Source organism: Dama dama, chromosome 17, assembly GCF_033118175.1.
Source record: "Dama dama isolate Ldn47 chromosome 17, ASM3311817v1, whole genome shotgun sequence".
In the NCBI taxonomy this organism is placed as follows: Eukaryota; Metazoa; Chordata; class Mammalia; order Artiodactyla; family Cervidae; genus Dama; species Dama dama.
In genome coordinates, this window is record NC_083697.1 from 10,631,682 (window position 1) to 10,649,203 (window position 17,522).

Sequence of the window (17,522 nt, forward strand, 5' to 3'; positions counted from 1 at the left end):
AAGGAGGCCTGACTGCAGTATTTAACTGTGGAGGCAATTATTGCAATGAAGGGAAGCCAATAACCTACAACAAGTATAGAAATACAGGAAACAACAATGCATGCATTCCTCAAGCAACAAATAAGGGTACTGCTCAGTCTGTGAGACCAGAATTAAGGAAGGACCAACAGGTTGCTGAGGATGATCTCTCTAATTAAAAAAATAATAATAACATCACAATTATTTCTTCTCTCCCACCCTTCCTCTCTTTTTCCTTAAATTTTTAATAGACTCTACCCACTGAAGCAGAGGCTGGTTCCCCAAAGTGCTGCTTTTACATGTTTTCCGCCTAGCATAGTGATAGGGGCCTTAAGATTTGGCTATTCTTTCTTTCTGTTGATTTTAATTATTTCCCAGTTCAAAACCTATGTCACCTTCATCCTCTTCACTTCTGGGGCCTATTATTTCTGAGTATTTATTCATGTTGTATCTTTAGGTCTCATCTTCCCATTGGTTGGAGTATGTGAGGTTAGACCCCTATAAACTAAGGAAGGCAAAGGTCAGCTGATCCCATATAGACTTGCAGCCTACACTCTCTTCCATCTTTCATACTTTGATGGACCCCAACTCTCTACCATAGCTGCTGTCTCCCTGCCCAAATCTCTCTGGTATCCTTCAAGACAAGTCATCTGTCTTCTACCCTCACACATGCTGTAGGTTACAACTGTTCCACCTAAATGAGTTATCCCCCTCCATATCTCCTCTACTGCTCTCCTTGTTCTTGAGGAGATATATTGAAAAGATTTCTTACCCTCTTGCCTATCTCATCAGATTCACAAAAATAAGTATTTTGGGAGAATTAGACACTCTCTTCTAAGTGACTGTCCTTTTCAAATCTATGCAAAGCCCTTAGTAAAGCAGGAACATGAAAGAAAGCTGATCTTTCCTTCCAGAAGTGAATATGTGGATTCTTGATAGTAAATAAAAGGAGGAGGGAACTGTCTAGGGCAGGAACCCAGTGTTCTCAAACCTTAGGTTGCATAGGACAAGACTTAATCCATATAGGTAAGCACCCTCCTCAGAACTTTGAGGTTTCAGTGTTTGAAACGCAACACTTGGTGATATTTCAGATTTAAAATAATGCAGATAAAATATATTTCTGAGGATGGAGGTATATTTTGGATAATGAAATGAAAGATCAGTGTCAATTCCAAACTGAGGGCATGGATAGACCCACCCATTGATCTATATTGAGCAAATGTACCCTGTAAGACAGTGTAGATAAATTGGGGTCTTCTCCAAAGTCTTCTTCAAGGAGATTCTCAAAAAAAGTTTCACAGGGGGAGTTTATACTAGAATGAAATTTTATTTCCCACTTTCTCTTCTAAAGCTGTGTGCTCACTCACTCATACTTCCAAACAATGACTGTTGCAATCTAGATTGATAAAAGTGTTTTCTTATAGGACAAGCAGATAGTTTTAGTAAGTAACTTATTTTGTATTTTATATCTATAAGTGCAAAATGGGATGAGGCAAGCTATTTTACTCATTTACTCCTTCTATGGACAGGACTTTGAAGGATGTAACCTCATGATTCCAATCGTTATCCAGGAGAAACTTAGGCATTTTTGGACTGACACCATACCCAGTGGCTAGGGGCAGGACAGAGAGAGAATTTGTATTGTGGAACAGTGGGCTGTCAGATCCAGGGAAACTGTGAGGAGGGATGAAGGACAGAGGGGTGTCAGAGAAAGTTTTCCCTAACAACACTTTAAGAGATATTGATAGATTTCGGGGGAATAAAGAAGAAACCATTTTGCACCATATCTCTTGTGTGTGAATATGATCAATCAGCTCATTAGCAATGATTTCATTTCTGGTACTGGACCATCTCTATTTGACTTTGAAATGTTACCGTAATTAACAAAATAAAATAAACATCAAGTTTAATGTTGTTAGATCATTATACAATAGGGTTCTCTCACAGCATCTAACCAATATTGGCTAGAATAGCAGACGAGTGTCAGTTTGATTTGGGTTTTCTGCATTCAGAATGATGTTTCTGCTTTTTGCCTGGCAGATGTAGGCAGCATGACCTGAGTCACTTCTTGATAGTGTAGATGATTGACCCATTGGAGTCATGTCATATGCAATCCAACAGCAACTCTCCCATATCTCCAGTTTAAATGAAGAGATTGCTAGTCTTTCTGATTTTATTGTTTTCCTCTTCTTTTCACTGTTCATTGAAGAAGGCCTTCTAATCTCTCCTTATGATTCTCTGAAATTCTGTGTTCAATTGGGTATATCTTTCCCTTTCTTCCTTGGTTTTTGTTTCTCTTCTTTCCTCTGCTATGTGTAAAACCTCCTCAGACAACCACTTTGCCTTCTTACATTCCTTTTTCTTTGGGATGGTTCTGGAAACTGCCTCCTATACAATGTCATGAACCTCTGTCCATAGTTCTTCAGGCACTCTGTCTACCAGACCTAATCCCTTGAATCTATTAGTCTCCTCCACTGAATAATCATAAGGGATTTTATTTAGATCATACTTGATTGGTTTATTGGTTTTTCCTAGTTTCTTCAGTTTAAACCTGAGTTTTACAATAAAGAGCTCATAATGTGAGCCACAGGCAGCTCCAGGTCTTGTATTTGCTGACTGTGTAGAGCTTCTCCATCTTCACTTGCAAAAAGTATAATCAATCTGATTTCAGTATTGACCATTTGGTCATGTACATGTATAGAGTCATCTCTTGTGTTGTCAGAAAAGTGTGTTTGCTATGACTAATGATTCTCTTGACAATACTCTGTTAGCCTTTGCCCTACTTCATTTTGTACTCCAAGGTCTAACTTGCCTGTTACTCCAGGTATCTCTTGACTTCCTACTTTTGCATTCCAACCCCCTATAATGAAAAGGACATCTTTTTTTGGTTTTAGTTCTAGAAGGTCTTGTAGGCTTCACAGAACCATTCAGCTTCTTCAGCATGAGGAGTTGTGGCATAGACTTGATTACTGTGATGTTGAATGGCTTGTCTTGGAAACAAACCAAGATCATTCTGTCATTTTTGAAATTTCAGACCCTTTTGTTGACTATGAGGGCTATTCAATTTCTTCTAAGGGATTCTTGCCCACAGTAGTAGATATAATGGTCACCTGAATTAAATTCACCCATTCTGGTTCATTTTAACTCACCGATTCCTAAGATGTCGATGTTCAGTCTTGCCATCTCCTGCTTGACCACTTCCAATTTAGGTCCTTGATTCATGGACCTAACAGTCCATGTCCCTATGCAATATTGTTCTTTACAACATCAGACTTTACTTTCACCACCAGACACATCCACAACTGAGCACTATTTCCACTTTGGCCCAGCTGCTTCATTCTTTTTAGAGCTATTCATAATTGTACTCTGCTCTTTCTCTGAAGCCTACTGGACACCTTCTGACCTGGGGGGCTTATCTTCCAGTTCCATATCTTTTTGCCTTATCATACTGTTCATGGGGTTCTCATTGCAAGAATACTGAAGAGGTTTGCCATTCCCTCCTCCAGTGCACCATGTTTTCTCAGAACCCTCCACTCTGACCCATCCATGTTGAGTGGCTCACAGCTTCGTTGAGTATGCAAACGCCTTTACTGCAACAAGGCTGTGATCCATGAAGGGGACCTCTCATAGTTACGTGAAATATGCCTCAAAAACAATAGAACTTAAATTCTTCATTTTTATTATTCTCCTTGATTTTACTACTGTCTTGGATACTGAAAAATCTCACTGAAATGATGAAAAGAAAATATCCCTTAATGCTTTTCTAGTATGAGTGTTCTGAAATGCTCTATGTCAAATGCTTGTGCCTGTGTAAACATTTTCCAAATTTTTTTCTGAGGCTTTGTTGTTGTTTAGCTGCTAAGTTGGGTCTGACTCTTTGGCGACTTTATGGACTGTAGACCACCATGCTCCTCTGTCTGTGGGATTTCTCAGCCAAGAATACTGAAGTGGTTTGCCATTTCCTTCTCCAGCAGGGGATCTTCTCAACCCAGGGACTGAACCCATGTCTCCTGCATTGGCAAGAGGATTTTTACCACTGAGCCACCAGAGAAGCACTGAGGCTTTGATAATATGCTTTAAAATCTGGGCTCCTCTAAAAGCAGACCTGAGATAAAGGTTTACATGGAAAGGATTGAACTGAGTAGGAATGGGGGAGGGGTGAGTGAATGGGAAACTAGGACAGGCCATTAAGAAGGTGTGTGATTATTTGGCATCTCTAGAAATGGATGATGCAAATCAGTGAAATCGTTGGGAGACTCCATCTAGCTCTTTCCACCTCACTTTTTTTTTTTCTTTTTTTTGCCACACCATGCAGCTTGCAGGATTTCAGGTCCCTAATCAGGGATCGAACTTGCAACCTTGGCAACGAAAATGTAGAGTCTTATAGTGTCTTAACCACTGGGCTGCCAGGGAATTCCCTCATCTCTCATTCTTCACATGTGCTGTTTACTCTTTCTGGGATGCTTCCTCACTCCCCTTTCCTAATTGGCTAAATCCTGCACCACAACAGTCTCAATGGATTAGTTTGAATGTCATTGATGATGGACAATCTTGAACTTCTCTGTGGCTGTTTCGGTGTCCTCCTGACATCTCCATGGCAAGTTCTTTCCCTTCTAGCTCTTATCACACTTGTAATTGCCTGGTGACTAGTGGTTCCTGTTTACTTCCCTCACTAAGTGAAACTTACTTAGTTTCAAGTAAGTTTCAAGCATGGCAGTTTCCATGCTTGTTCTATGTGCAACAGTTAGCATCCTCATTGTGTGTATCAGTACTCAGTAAGTATTTTTCTTTTTCTTTCCATTTTTTTTAAATGATAGAAGGAATGAATGAAAGCATCATTTTTATCTCTTGTTTGTGACCTAAGTTAACGTACCTACATACAAGTTAATGTGACTATAAAAATAAGACTGTTGATGTAGTTATTGATATGATGCAGCCTTATTACCTTATAGCCATATTAAGTTGAATATGTATAAATATCATCTATAATGAGATAGCTGTATATCCTTCATCACATTTCATATTGTGAAATTCATTTTCTATTGTCTACTTTATTTCTCATGATATGTCTATCTATGAAACTGTACCTAATAAATTATAAAAAAACATTTTCGTTGTTGTGCCAATCTCATTGCATAAAAGATGTCTGTTAACTAAATTGGAAGGAAAGTTATGACCAACCTAGGCAGCATATTAAAAAGCAGAGACATTACCTTGCCAACAAAGGCCTGTCTAGTCAAGGCTACAGTTTTTCCAGTGGTCATGTATGGATGTGAGAGTTGGACTATAAAGAAAGCTGAGCGCCAAAGAATTGATGCTTTTGAACTGTGGTGTTGAAGAAGACTCTTGAGAGTCCCCAGGAGATCTAACCAGTCCATCCTAAAGGAGATCAGTCCTGGGTGTTCATTGGAAGGACTGATGTTGAAGCTGAAACTCCAATACTTTGGCCACCTGATGCGAAGAGCTGACTCATTGGAAAAGACTCTGATGCTGGGAAAGATTGAAGGAGGGAGGAGAAGGGGACGACAAAGGATGAGATGGTTGGATGCCATCACTGACTCAGTGGACATGGGTTTGGGTGGATTCTGGGAGTTGGTGATGGACAGGGAGGCCTGGCATGCTATGGTTCATGGGGTAACAAAGATTCGGACATGACTGAGTGACTAAACTGAACTAAATTACTAAGCACCCGTAGGCTGCCACATTTTTATTTTTATGTTGAAATTTCTAAGATAATATGCTCCTAAAAGAAGTTAAACTTTTCCCTCCATGTAGGTAAGAACTGAAGGCTAGATACAGGCAAATATTGGGAAGATACTGAAGGACTTCTACGTGTATAATTCTATTACCAATCAAAGTATCTATCAGCTTAAACAGCATGGTTCTAATTCTGCCTATAGGTAAAGTATGATGTGCTTAAAATTAGTACAGATCAGTGCATTTCAAGGCATCTTATATTTAAACTTAGCATCATAGTGGAAAATTTTAATATCTTTTTAAGGAACAACAGTGAAAAGGTAAATCTAAATATCTTATAACTGAAGTGGTCAGCTTAAAAGAAGTGTATAATGTGCGAGTCGGCAGTTAAGTTATATTTGGGGCAAAATGAGGACTGCAGCCTGGGAAGCAGTACTTCAGATAGCTCTGAGAGTCTGCTCCAAAGAGGCAGGGGGAAGGTCACTGTATATGTGATTTTGGTGAAGGTGGAATACATGCAATCAAGCACACATTTTTCCAGAAGTTTTCTGCTATTTTGGTGAAACTTTCTGCTAGTCATAAGGAACAGTCATCACCATAAAGGATTTTAGTGCTTTTCTAGATATGAGGAAATAGAAGAATTGGGCTCATAAAATCAGCTCCTGAGAAAATCTAACTATCTGAAGGCCTGCCCTACCAGTCTCCCCCTCAGCACAGAGAGCCTCACTTCTGCTCTCCACCCTGATCTCGTTTCATGGAGTGTTGAAGCTCAGCAGCTGCAGAGGCACATGATTCAGTCCCTGTAGAGGTAGATGGTAAGTGTCCATTGTTGTTGTTCATTTACTCATCTGTGTCCAGCTCTTTGCAACCCCATGGACTGCAGCACTCTAGCCTTCCCTTCCCTTCATTGTTTCCCAGAGCTTGTTCAAACTCATGAGTCAGTGATGCCATCCAACCATCTCATCCTCTGCTGCCCCTTTCCCTCTTGATCTCAATCTTTCCCAGCATCAGGGTCTTTTCCAATGAATTGGCTCTTTACATCAGGTGACCAAATTATTGGAGCTTCAGCTTCATCATCAGTCCGTCCAATGAACACCCAGGACTGATCTTTAAGATAGACTGGTTGGATCTCCTTACAGTCCAAGGGACTCTCAAGAGCCTTCTCCAACACCACAGTTCAAATGCATCAATTATTGAGCCCTCAGCCTTCTTTACGATCCAACTCTCACATCCATACATGATTACTGGAAAAACCATAGCTTTGACTATACAATCTTTGTTGGCAAAGTGATGCCTCTGCTTTAAAATACGTTGTCTAGGTTTGTCATAGCTTTTCTTTCAAGGAGTTAGCAGCTTTTAATTTCATGGCTACAGTCACTATCTGCAGTGATTTTGGAACCCCCCACCCACCCAAAATAAAATCTCTCACTGTTTCCATTGTTTCACCATCTATTTGCCATGAAGTGATGGGACCAGATGCCATGATCTTTGTTTTTTGAATGCTGAATTTTAAACCAGCTTTTTCACTCTCCTCTTTCACCTTCATTAAGTGGCTCTTTACTTCCTCTTTGCTTTCTGCCATTAGGGTGGCGTCATCTGCATATCTGAAATTATTGTTATTTCTCTTGGCAATCTTGATTCCTGCTTGACCTTCATCCAGTCTGGCATTTTGCATGATGTATTATGCATATAAGTCAAATAAGCAGGGTAACAATGTACAGTCTTAAACTCCTTTCCCAATTTGGAGCCAATCCATTGTTCCACGTCCAGTTCTAACTGTTGCTTCTTGTCCTGCATTCAGGTTTCTCAGAAAGGTGGTCTGGTATACCCATATATTTAAGATATTTCCACAGTTTATTGTGATCCACACAGTCAAAGGCTGTAGCATAGTCAATGAAGCAGAAGTAGATGTTTTTCTGGAACTCCCTTGCTTTTTCTATGATCCAACAAAAGTTTGGCAAAAAAAGGCTTCCTCTGCTTTTTCTAAACCCAGTTTGTGCATCTGCAAGCTCTCAATTCATGTACTGTTGAAGGCTAGCTTGAAAGATTTTGAGCATTACCTTGCTAGCTTGTGAAATGAATGAAATTGTGTGGTAGTTCAATATTCTCTTGCATTGCCCTTCTTTGGGATTCGAATGGAAACTGACTTTTTCCAGTCCTGTGGCCACTGCTGAGTTTTCCAAATTTGTTGGCATATTGAGTGTAATATTTTAACACCATCATCTTTTGGATTTGAAATAGTTCAGCTAGAATTCCATCACCTTCACTAACTTTGTTTATAGTGATGCTTCCTAAGGACCACTTGACTTCACACTCCAAGATGTCTGGCTCTATATGAGTGATCACACTATTGTGGTTATCTGGATCATTAAGACCTTTTTTGTATAAGTTTTCTGTGTATTCTTGCCATCTCTTCTTAGTATCTTCTGCTTCTTTTATGCCCATACTGTTTCTCTCCTTTATTTTGCCCATCTTTGCATGTTATAGTCCCTTGGTATCTCTAATTTTCTAAAAGAAAATTTTAGTATTTTCCATTCTATTGTTTTCCTGTACTTCTTTGCATTGTTCCCTTAAGAAGGCTTTTTTATGTCTCCTTGCTATTATTTGGAACTCCGTATTCAGATGGGTATATCTTCCTTTTCTCCTTTGCCTTTCAATTCTCTTCAAGTGGCCATGGCAAATGCCAATTTGTAGTTGACAAAGTATAAACATGAATTGGATTAAACAAGTCCTCTTAAGTATAAGAGCCTAGTTAAAGATCTAGTGATCAACAGACTCCCCTTCAGGGGTTTCTTGCATACTCACATTCTGCGTCTAATGCTGGAATCCTGACTCAGCATGACTGGGGCAGATCCTGACATTCTGTAGTTTGAAACAACTTGAATATGGTTCTGAATATCTGCCAGATTTATGGTCCTTGTCTAATAGTTACACATAAAATTTGACTATTTATATATATTTATGCAAGCATATTTTCATAGGAATACAAAGAAGAAAGAAAGGAATGCCAGAATGGTTATTATGAATACTTATCATAAGTCCTTCTGTTGTTTAAATGAAGAAATAATACTCTCCAGATCTGATTATCACTGTAGAAAATAGTACTAAAGATTTAGTTTCTGGTTGTACAATAGTACCCTTTTAGTTATTTGCATTATTTTTCTAGTGCCTTCACTTTTAGCTAAAAAATAGTGAAAACATATCTAGAGGCTTCAAGTTAAATTTTTAAATATGGCTTACATTATTTACACTCAGTTAAATTATTTGAATAATTTTTTAAAACAAATTTCACAATACTGGCACATTCTAAGAGCTGCTCACTCAGTAAGCACACATATTTTATTTCAGAAATACATGTAGCAGGATTTTTTTTTTTTTTTTTTTTTTAGAAAACAAGTGTGATAGAAATGATACAAATAGTACAGCCTATTCTTTTGCAATGCTGTTGTGAATTCTTTTGGGGGCTTTTTCACTGCTGATTTTTACAACAATCTCCCATTCTGTACCAAGTGCAGCTAAATAATGGGAGAATATTTTTTGAGAAAGTGGAGGAATGATTCCTGGAGGGAATCACTGCCGACAAGAGAACAAAAATAATGATTTTCAATCTGTAAATGTCTTTCATAATTCATGATTGAATCCAATTATTCTCCAGCTAAATTTAGTACATGTTAATAAGGTAAGAAAATTTTATTGTAGGACTGTGTATTGACATCTTGGTGCTTGTCAATTCTTCTGGGTGATCATCAGTATAAACAAGGGATGTGAAGACAGGCTTCCTGCATTTGCTATAATGAACACAGAAACATTCACATACTCCCACAAGACTGGTTGGGCTGGCATTGGGAACAGACAATGTGGTGCTTACATGATATGATTTCTGGAGAACCCGAAAACTTATTTTCCTTTTTTCTTCCTCTTGGCTTCCTAGAGTCAGTGTACTGTAGTGTTTGTGTATGCAGATGCTGAGGAAAGTGGAACCAAATTCTAGTGTAGACATTAATTGTGGAAAAAATCTTGAACAAATTGCGTGAATTCCCTGCTTAAAACCCTGCACCAGGGTTTCCTTTTATGTGAATTACATCTACTTGAAAATGTAAATATCTATAGAGATAGAGTAATTAAATAGTTTAGAAATCCCACTAGGGAGTTAAAGACAAAAAGGAATTTTAAGGGAGTTTGAGAGTTTGTTGTAAGCTGATGACCACTCCAGAAAAGAATCCAGTAAAACCTAGCAATAATCTAAAGTACAAGACAATAGATATGGGGTCTGAATCTTGTTACATAAAGTCAGGGAGTTAATGGCCCTTGAAGTAAGTAAGGCAGGAATATAGGTGAGAGTTAGAAAAGGGACATTACAGTGAAACCTGAGATGAATTACCATTCTTAGTGGATGGCAACATCCTTTTGCTAATATACATATGACTTAAATAGTGCCATGCGTAGTGCAGGGAGCCTGACTTGGTGCTCTGTGACAATCCAGAGAGGTGAGATGGGATGGGGGTTATGGACAATATTCAAGAGGGAGGGGACATTTGTAAACTTATGGCCGATTCACGTTGCTGTATGTCAAGAACCAGTAAAACACTGTGAGTCACCTATCCTCCCATCTGAAATAAATAAATAGAGCCACGACTGTCCCGGTTAGACCACACAGGGTCAGAAGAGGAACTAATGATGTAAGCCTTAATGTCTGCCCCAGAATGAGGAAGAAGGTGGTCTTCTCCCCTCCCAGTTTTTCTTGGATTTTAAAAGTGTAGCCCTCTTTGTTCTCAGGGTTGCATTCCCTTTCCTGCCTCTTGTTATCTCTCACAAGCTTCCTAGGCTAATAAACTCACTATTTACCTATTGGTTTGCCTCTCACTGAATTCTTTCTGCATCAAGACAAAGAACCTGAGTGTCAGAAAGTCCTAAGACCAGGCAGGTAGTTTCAATCAAAACATAGTGGGTTAGAGTCCCCTCCTAAGTCAGGGATCATGGGATCAGTTCCCAATAAGAGGGGTAGCTGGGTTCCAGTCCCATTTAAGAGGAGTATGGTTTCAGTACCTCCCTCCTAGAAGTATTATGAGGATGGCAGGAGTCAACATAGCTAATTCACTATTTGAAATAACACAGGTCATATGAGGAGTTCAATAAAGAGTCAGTTCTTTTTTTTTTTTTTCCTCTCAACCTTTGCTACTTGTTGACTGATCCTTGGTTTAAATTTCCCATCTATTCTGGTAAAAATGCACCATACTAGGGTTGGCATGCTAAAACTTGTCAGTCATTTACACCTTTACAGAAATACATATATAAAATGCTTCCTGCATTTAGTTTCTGAGGAGGGGTTGGGGACAGAGAATAAAATCATGGGGCAACCATTTGCAAGATGAATTCATGGATGTCAGCAAAGAAGAAGAAAAGATGAGGCCACAAGTATCAAGGAAACCTGAGGCCCATATGACATGTTTGCTCTGGGCCAGTGTCTGCACTTTGTTATAAAAAGTCATGATATGGACCATGCTTACTGCACTCATGTGCCAATGGCATGGGCAGCAGTGCTGGCTTTCCCGGTCCTCTGAACACTGCATGGCTGTTCCCAAGAGGTCAGATTCTAGGCCCGATTCTCCAGTTCCACGTGCTGAGAACTTAGTTATAGCTGCACTGAAAGAGTAGAGACCCACGGACCAACTGCTGCTTTTTCTTTGGCTGAGCCTTGTGACTAGAAGCAAAGATATTTGATTTTAGGCATCTGATATTTTCTCACTGACTCTCACAGAGTCAGTTTTCTCACAGAGAAAATGGGCCTTAGAATCAAAGAAAATCAGTAGATACATAAGATTTAACCAATGAGTGTTTTTTTTTTTTACATAAAATTGCCTTAGCAGAAACATTCTTCTTTTCCCACGAATTAGTCAAAGATTTATTCAAAGTCCAAGATATTAAATGTGAAGGTGGTATTTTATTTTTTTTTATTTTTTTTTTTATTTTTTTTATTTTTTTTTTTCCAGTGGGTTTTGTCATACATTGATATGAATCAGCCATGGATTTACATGTATTCCCAATCCCGATCCCCCCTCCCACCTCCCTCTCCACCCGATTCCTCTGGGTCTTCCCAGTGCACCAGGCCGGAGCACTTGTCTCGTGCATCCCACCTGGGCTGGTGATCTGTTTCACCATAGATAGCATACATGCTGTTCTTTTGAAATATCCCACCCTCACATTCTCCCACAAAGTTCAAAAGTCTGTTCTGTATTTCTGTGTCTCTTTTTCTGTTTTGCATATAGGGTTATCGTTATCACCTTTCTAAATTCCATATACATGTGTCAGTATGCTGTCATGTTCTTTATCTTTCTGGCTTACTTCACTCTGTATAATGGGCTCCAGCTTCATCCATCTCATTAGGACTGGTTCAAATGAATTCTTTTTAATGGCTGAGTAATATTCCATGGTGTATATGTACCACAGCTTCCTTATCCATTCATCTGCTGATGGGCATCTAGGTTGCTTCCATGTCCTGGCTATTATAAACAGTGCTGCGATGAACATTGGGGTGCACGTGTCTCTTTCAGATCTGGTTTCCTCAGTGTGTATGCCCAGAAGTGGGATTGCTGGGTCATATGGCAGTTCTATTTCCAGTTTTTTAAGAAATCTCCACACTGTTTTCCATAGCGGCTGTACTAGTTTGCATTCCCACCAACAGTGTAAGAGGGTTCCCTCTTCTCCACACCCTAGTTGCAGGATATAAAATTAACACACAGAAATCCCTTGCATTCCTATATACTAACAATGAAAAAACAGACAGAGAAATTAAGGAAACAATACCATTCACCATTGCAAGAAAAAGAATAAAATACTTAGGAGTATATCTACCTAAAGAAACAAAGGACCTATACATAGAAAACTATAAAACACTGATGAAAGAAATCAAAGAGGACACAAACAGATGGAGAAACATACCGTGTTCATGGATTGGAAGAATTAATATTGTCAAAATGGCTATTCTACCCAAAGCAGTCTATAGATTCAATGCAATCCCTATCAAGCTACCAACGGTATTTTTCACAGAACTAGACCAAAGAATTTCACAATTTGTATGGAAATACAAAAAACCTCGAATAGCCAAAGTAATCTTGAGAAAGAAGAATGGAGCTGGAGGAATCAACCTGCCTGACTTCAGACTCTACTACAAAGCCACAGTCATCAAGACAGTATGGTACTGGCACAAAGACAGAAATATAGATCAATGGAACAGAATAGAAAGCCCAGAGATAAAACCACGAACCTATGGACACCTTATCTTTGACAAAGGAGGCAAGGATATACAATGGAAAAAAAGACAACCTCTTTAACAAGTGGTGCTGGGAAAACTGGTCAACCACTTGTAAAAGAATGAAACTAGAACACTTTCTAACACCATATACAAAAATAAACTCAAAATGGATTAAAGATCTAAATGTAAGACCAGAAACTATAAAACTCCTAGAGGAGAACATAGGCAAAACACTCTCCGACATAAATCACAGCAAGATCCTCTATGACCCACCTCCCAGAATATTGGAAATAAAAGCAAAACTAAACAAATGGGACCTAATGAAACTTAAAAGCTTTTGCACTACAAAGGAAACTATAAGTAAGGTGAAAAGACAGCCCTCAGATTGGGAGAAAGTAATAGCAAATGAAGAAACAGACAAAGGATTAATCTCAAAAATATACAAGCAACTCCTGAAGCTCAATTCCAGAAAAATAAATGACCCAATCAAAAAATGGGCCAAAGAACTAAACAGACATTTCTCCAAAGAAGACATACAGATGGCTAACAAACACATGAAAAGATGCTCAACATCACTCATTATTAGAGAAATGCAAATCAAAACCACAATGAGGTACCATTACACGCCAGTCAGGATGGCTGCTATCCAAAAGTCTACAAGCAATAAATGCTGGAGAGGGTGTGGAGAAAAGGGAACCCTCTTACACTGTTGGTGGGAATGCAAACTAGTACAGCCGCTATGGAAAACAGTGTGGAGATTCCTTAAAAAACTGGAAATAGAACTGCCATATGACCCAGCAATCCCACTTCTGGGCATACACACTGAGGAAGCCAGATCTGAAAGAGACACGTGCACCCCAATGTTCATCGCAGCACTGTTTATAATAGCCAGGACATGGAAGCAACCTAGATGCCCATCAGCAGATGAATGGATAAGGAAGCTGTGGTACATATACACCATGGAATATTACTCAGCCATTAAAAAGAATACATTTGAACCAGTCCTAATGAGATGGATGAAGCTGGAGCCCATTATACAGCGTGAAGTAAGCCAGAAAGATAAAGAACATGACAGCATACTGACACATGTATATGGAATTTAGAAAGGTGATAATGATAACCCTATATGCAGAACAGAAAAAGAGACACAGAAATACAGAACAGACTTTTGAACTTTGTGGGAGAATGTGAGGGTGGGATATTTCAAAAGAACAGCATGTATGCTATCTATGGTGAAACAGATCACCAGCCCAGGTGGGATGCACGAGACAAGTGCTCCGGCCTGGTGCACTGGGAAGACCCAGAGGAATCGGGTGGAGAGGGAGGTGGGAGGGGGGATCGGGATTGGGAATACATGTAAATCCATGGCTGATTCATATCAATGTATGACAAAACCCACTGGAAAAAAAAAAAATATATGGTACTGGCACAAAAATAGACACATTGATCCATGGAATAGGACAGAAAGTCCAGAAATGCATCCGGGCATTTATGGTCTACAGAAAGGTGCTAGTGGTAAAGAACAAGCTTGCCAATGCAGGAGTCGTAGGAGATGAGGGTTCGATCCCTCTATTGGGAAAATCCCCTGAAGGAGGGCATGGCCACCCACTCCAGTATTCTCTCTGAGAGAATCCCATGGACTTAAGAGCCTGGCAGACTACAGTCCATAGGGTCACAAAGAGTTGGGCAGGAGAGAAGCAACTTAGCATGCAGATACACTATTGATACTATGTATAAAATAGGTAAGTAATGAGAACCTACAGTATAGCTCTGGGAACCCTACTCACTTCTCTGTGGTGACCTAAATGAGAAGAAATCCAAAAAAGAGAAGATATATGTACGTTTATAGTGACTCACTTTGCTGAACAGTAGAAACTAGCATAACATTGTAAAGCAACTAAAATATGTACTAAAATAAAAATTAATTTAAAAAATATACAGTGGAGGAAAGACACTGTCTCTTCAGTAACTGATGCTGGAAAAACTGGATAGCCATATGTAAAAAAACTGAAATCAGAACATTTTTTAAAATATTATATATATAAAAATAACTCAAAATGGACTAGACCAAAATGTTAAAACCAGATACTCTAAAACTCCTAGAGGAAAACATAAGCAGAACACTAGTTTGACATAAATTGTAGCAATGTTGTTTTGGATCCATCTCCTAGAGTAATGGCAATAATAACAAAAATAAGCAAATTGGACCTAATCAACTTAAAAGCTTTTGCACAGCAAAGAAAGCCATAAACAGAAAATACAACCTATGGAAGGGGAAAAAATATTTGTAAATGATGCAACCAACAATGGATTAATTTTCAAAATACACAAACAGCTCATACAACTTATTGTAAAAGCAAAAACAAGCAAAAAAGCAACCTAATCAAAAATGGGCAGATACACTATATAGACACTTCTCCAAAGAAAACATAGGAAATGCAAAAAGACATACGGAAATATGCTCAATATAGCCAATTATTAGAGAAATGCAAATCAAAACTGCAATAAAGTATCACCTCACTTCAGTCAGAATGACCATCACCAAGAAATCTACAAACAATAAATGCTGGAAAGTGTGTAGAAAAAAAGGAACCCCACTATATTGCTGGTCAGAATATAAACTGGTGCAGTCACGATGGAGAACAGTATGAAAGTTCCTTTAAAAACTAAAAATAAAGTTACCATATGATACTACAATCCAACTCCAGCATGTATCCAGAGAAAAGATATATGCAACCCAACTTTTATTGCAGCAATATTTGCAATAGCCAAGGAATAGAATCAACCTAAATGCTGTCTAGGATTGTCATAGCTTTTCTTCCAACAAGCAAGCATCTTTCAATTTCATGGCTGTGATCATGGTCCAAAGTGATTTTGAAGCCCAAGAAAATAAAATCTCTCACTTTTGCCATTTTTTCCCCATCTATTTGTCATGAAGTAATGGGACTGAATGTCATGATCTTAGTTTTTTGAATGTTGAGTTTTAAGCCAGCTTTTTCACTCTCCTCTTTCACCTTCATCAAGAGGCTTTTTTGCTCCTTTTCACTTTCTGCCATTAGGATAGTGTCATCTGCATATCTGAGGTTATTGATATTTCTACTGGCAACTTGATTACAGCTTGTGATTCATCCAGCCCGGCATTTCACATGATGTACTCTGCACAGAAGTAACAGGTGACAATGTACTGCTTCCCCAATTTTCAATCAATCCATTGTTCAATGTCCACTTTCAATTGCTGCTTCTTGACTTGCATACAAGTTCCTCAGGATTCCTTTTACTTCTTTTTCTGCTCTGATTGCTGTGGCCAGCACTTCCAACACTATGTTGAATAGTAGTGGTGAGAGTGGGCACCCTTGTCTTGTTCCTGATTTCAGGGGAAATGCCTTCAATTTTTCACCATTGAGGGTGATGCTTGCTGTGGGTTTGTCATATATAGCTTTTATTATGTTGAGGTATGTTCCTTCTATTCCTGCTTTTTGGAGAGTTTTAATCATAAATGAGTGTTGAATTTTGTCAAAGGCTTTCTCTGCATCTATTGAGATAATCATATGGTTTTTATCTTTCAATTTGTTAATGTGGTGTATTACATTGATTGATTTGCGGATATTAAAGAATCCTTGCATTCCTGGGATAAAGCCCACTTGGTCATGGTGTATGATTTTTTTAATATGTTGTTGGATTCTGTTTGCTAGAATTTTGTTAAGGATTTTTGCATCTATGTTCATCAGTGATATTGGCCTGTAGTTTTCTTTTTTTGTGGCATCTTTGTCTGGTTTTGGAATTAGGGTGATGGTGGCCTCATAGAATGAGTTTGGAAGCTTACCTTCATCTGCAATTTTCTGGAAGAGTTTGAGTAAGATAGGTGTTAGCTCTTCTCTAAATTTTTGGTAGAATTCAGCTGTGAAGCCATCTGGTCCTGGGCTTTTGTTTGCTGGAAGATTTTTGATGACAGTTTCGATTTCCTTGCTTGTGATGGGTCTGTTAAGATCTTCTATTTCTTCCTGGTTCAGTTTTGGAAAGTTATACTTTTCTAAGAATTTGTCCATTTCATCCAAGTTGTCCATTTTATTGGCATAGAGCTGCTGGTAGTAGTCTCTTATGATCCTTTGTATTTCAGTGTTGTCTGTTGTGATCTCTCCATTTTCATTTCTAATTTTGTTAATTTGGTTTTTCTCTCTTTGTTTCTTAATGAGTCTTGCTAATGGTTTGTCAATTTTGTTTATTTTTTCAAAAAACCAGCTTTTAGCTTTGTTGATTTTTGCTATGGTCTCTTTAGTTTCTTTTGCATTTATTTCTGCCCTGATTTTTAAGATTTCTTTCCTTCTGCTAACTCTGGGGTTCTTCATTTCTTCCTTCTCTAATTGCTTTAGGTGTAGAGTTAGGTTATTTAATTGGTTTTTTTCCTGTTTCTTGATGTAAGCCTGTAATGCTATGAACCTTCCCCTTAGCACTGCTTTTACAGTGTCCCATAGGTTTTGGGTTGTTGTGTTTTCATTTTCATTCATTTCTATACATATTTTGATTTCTTTTTTGATTTCTTCTATGATTTGTTGGT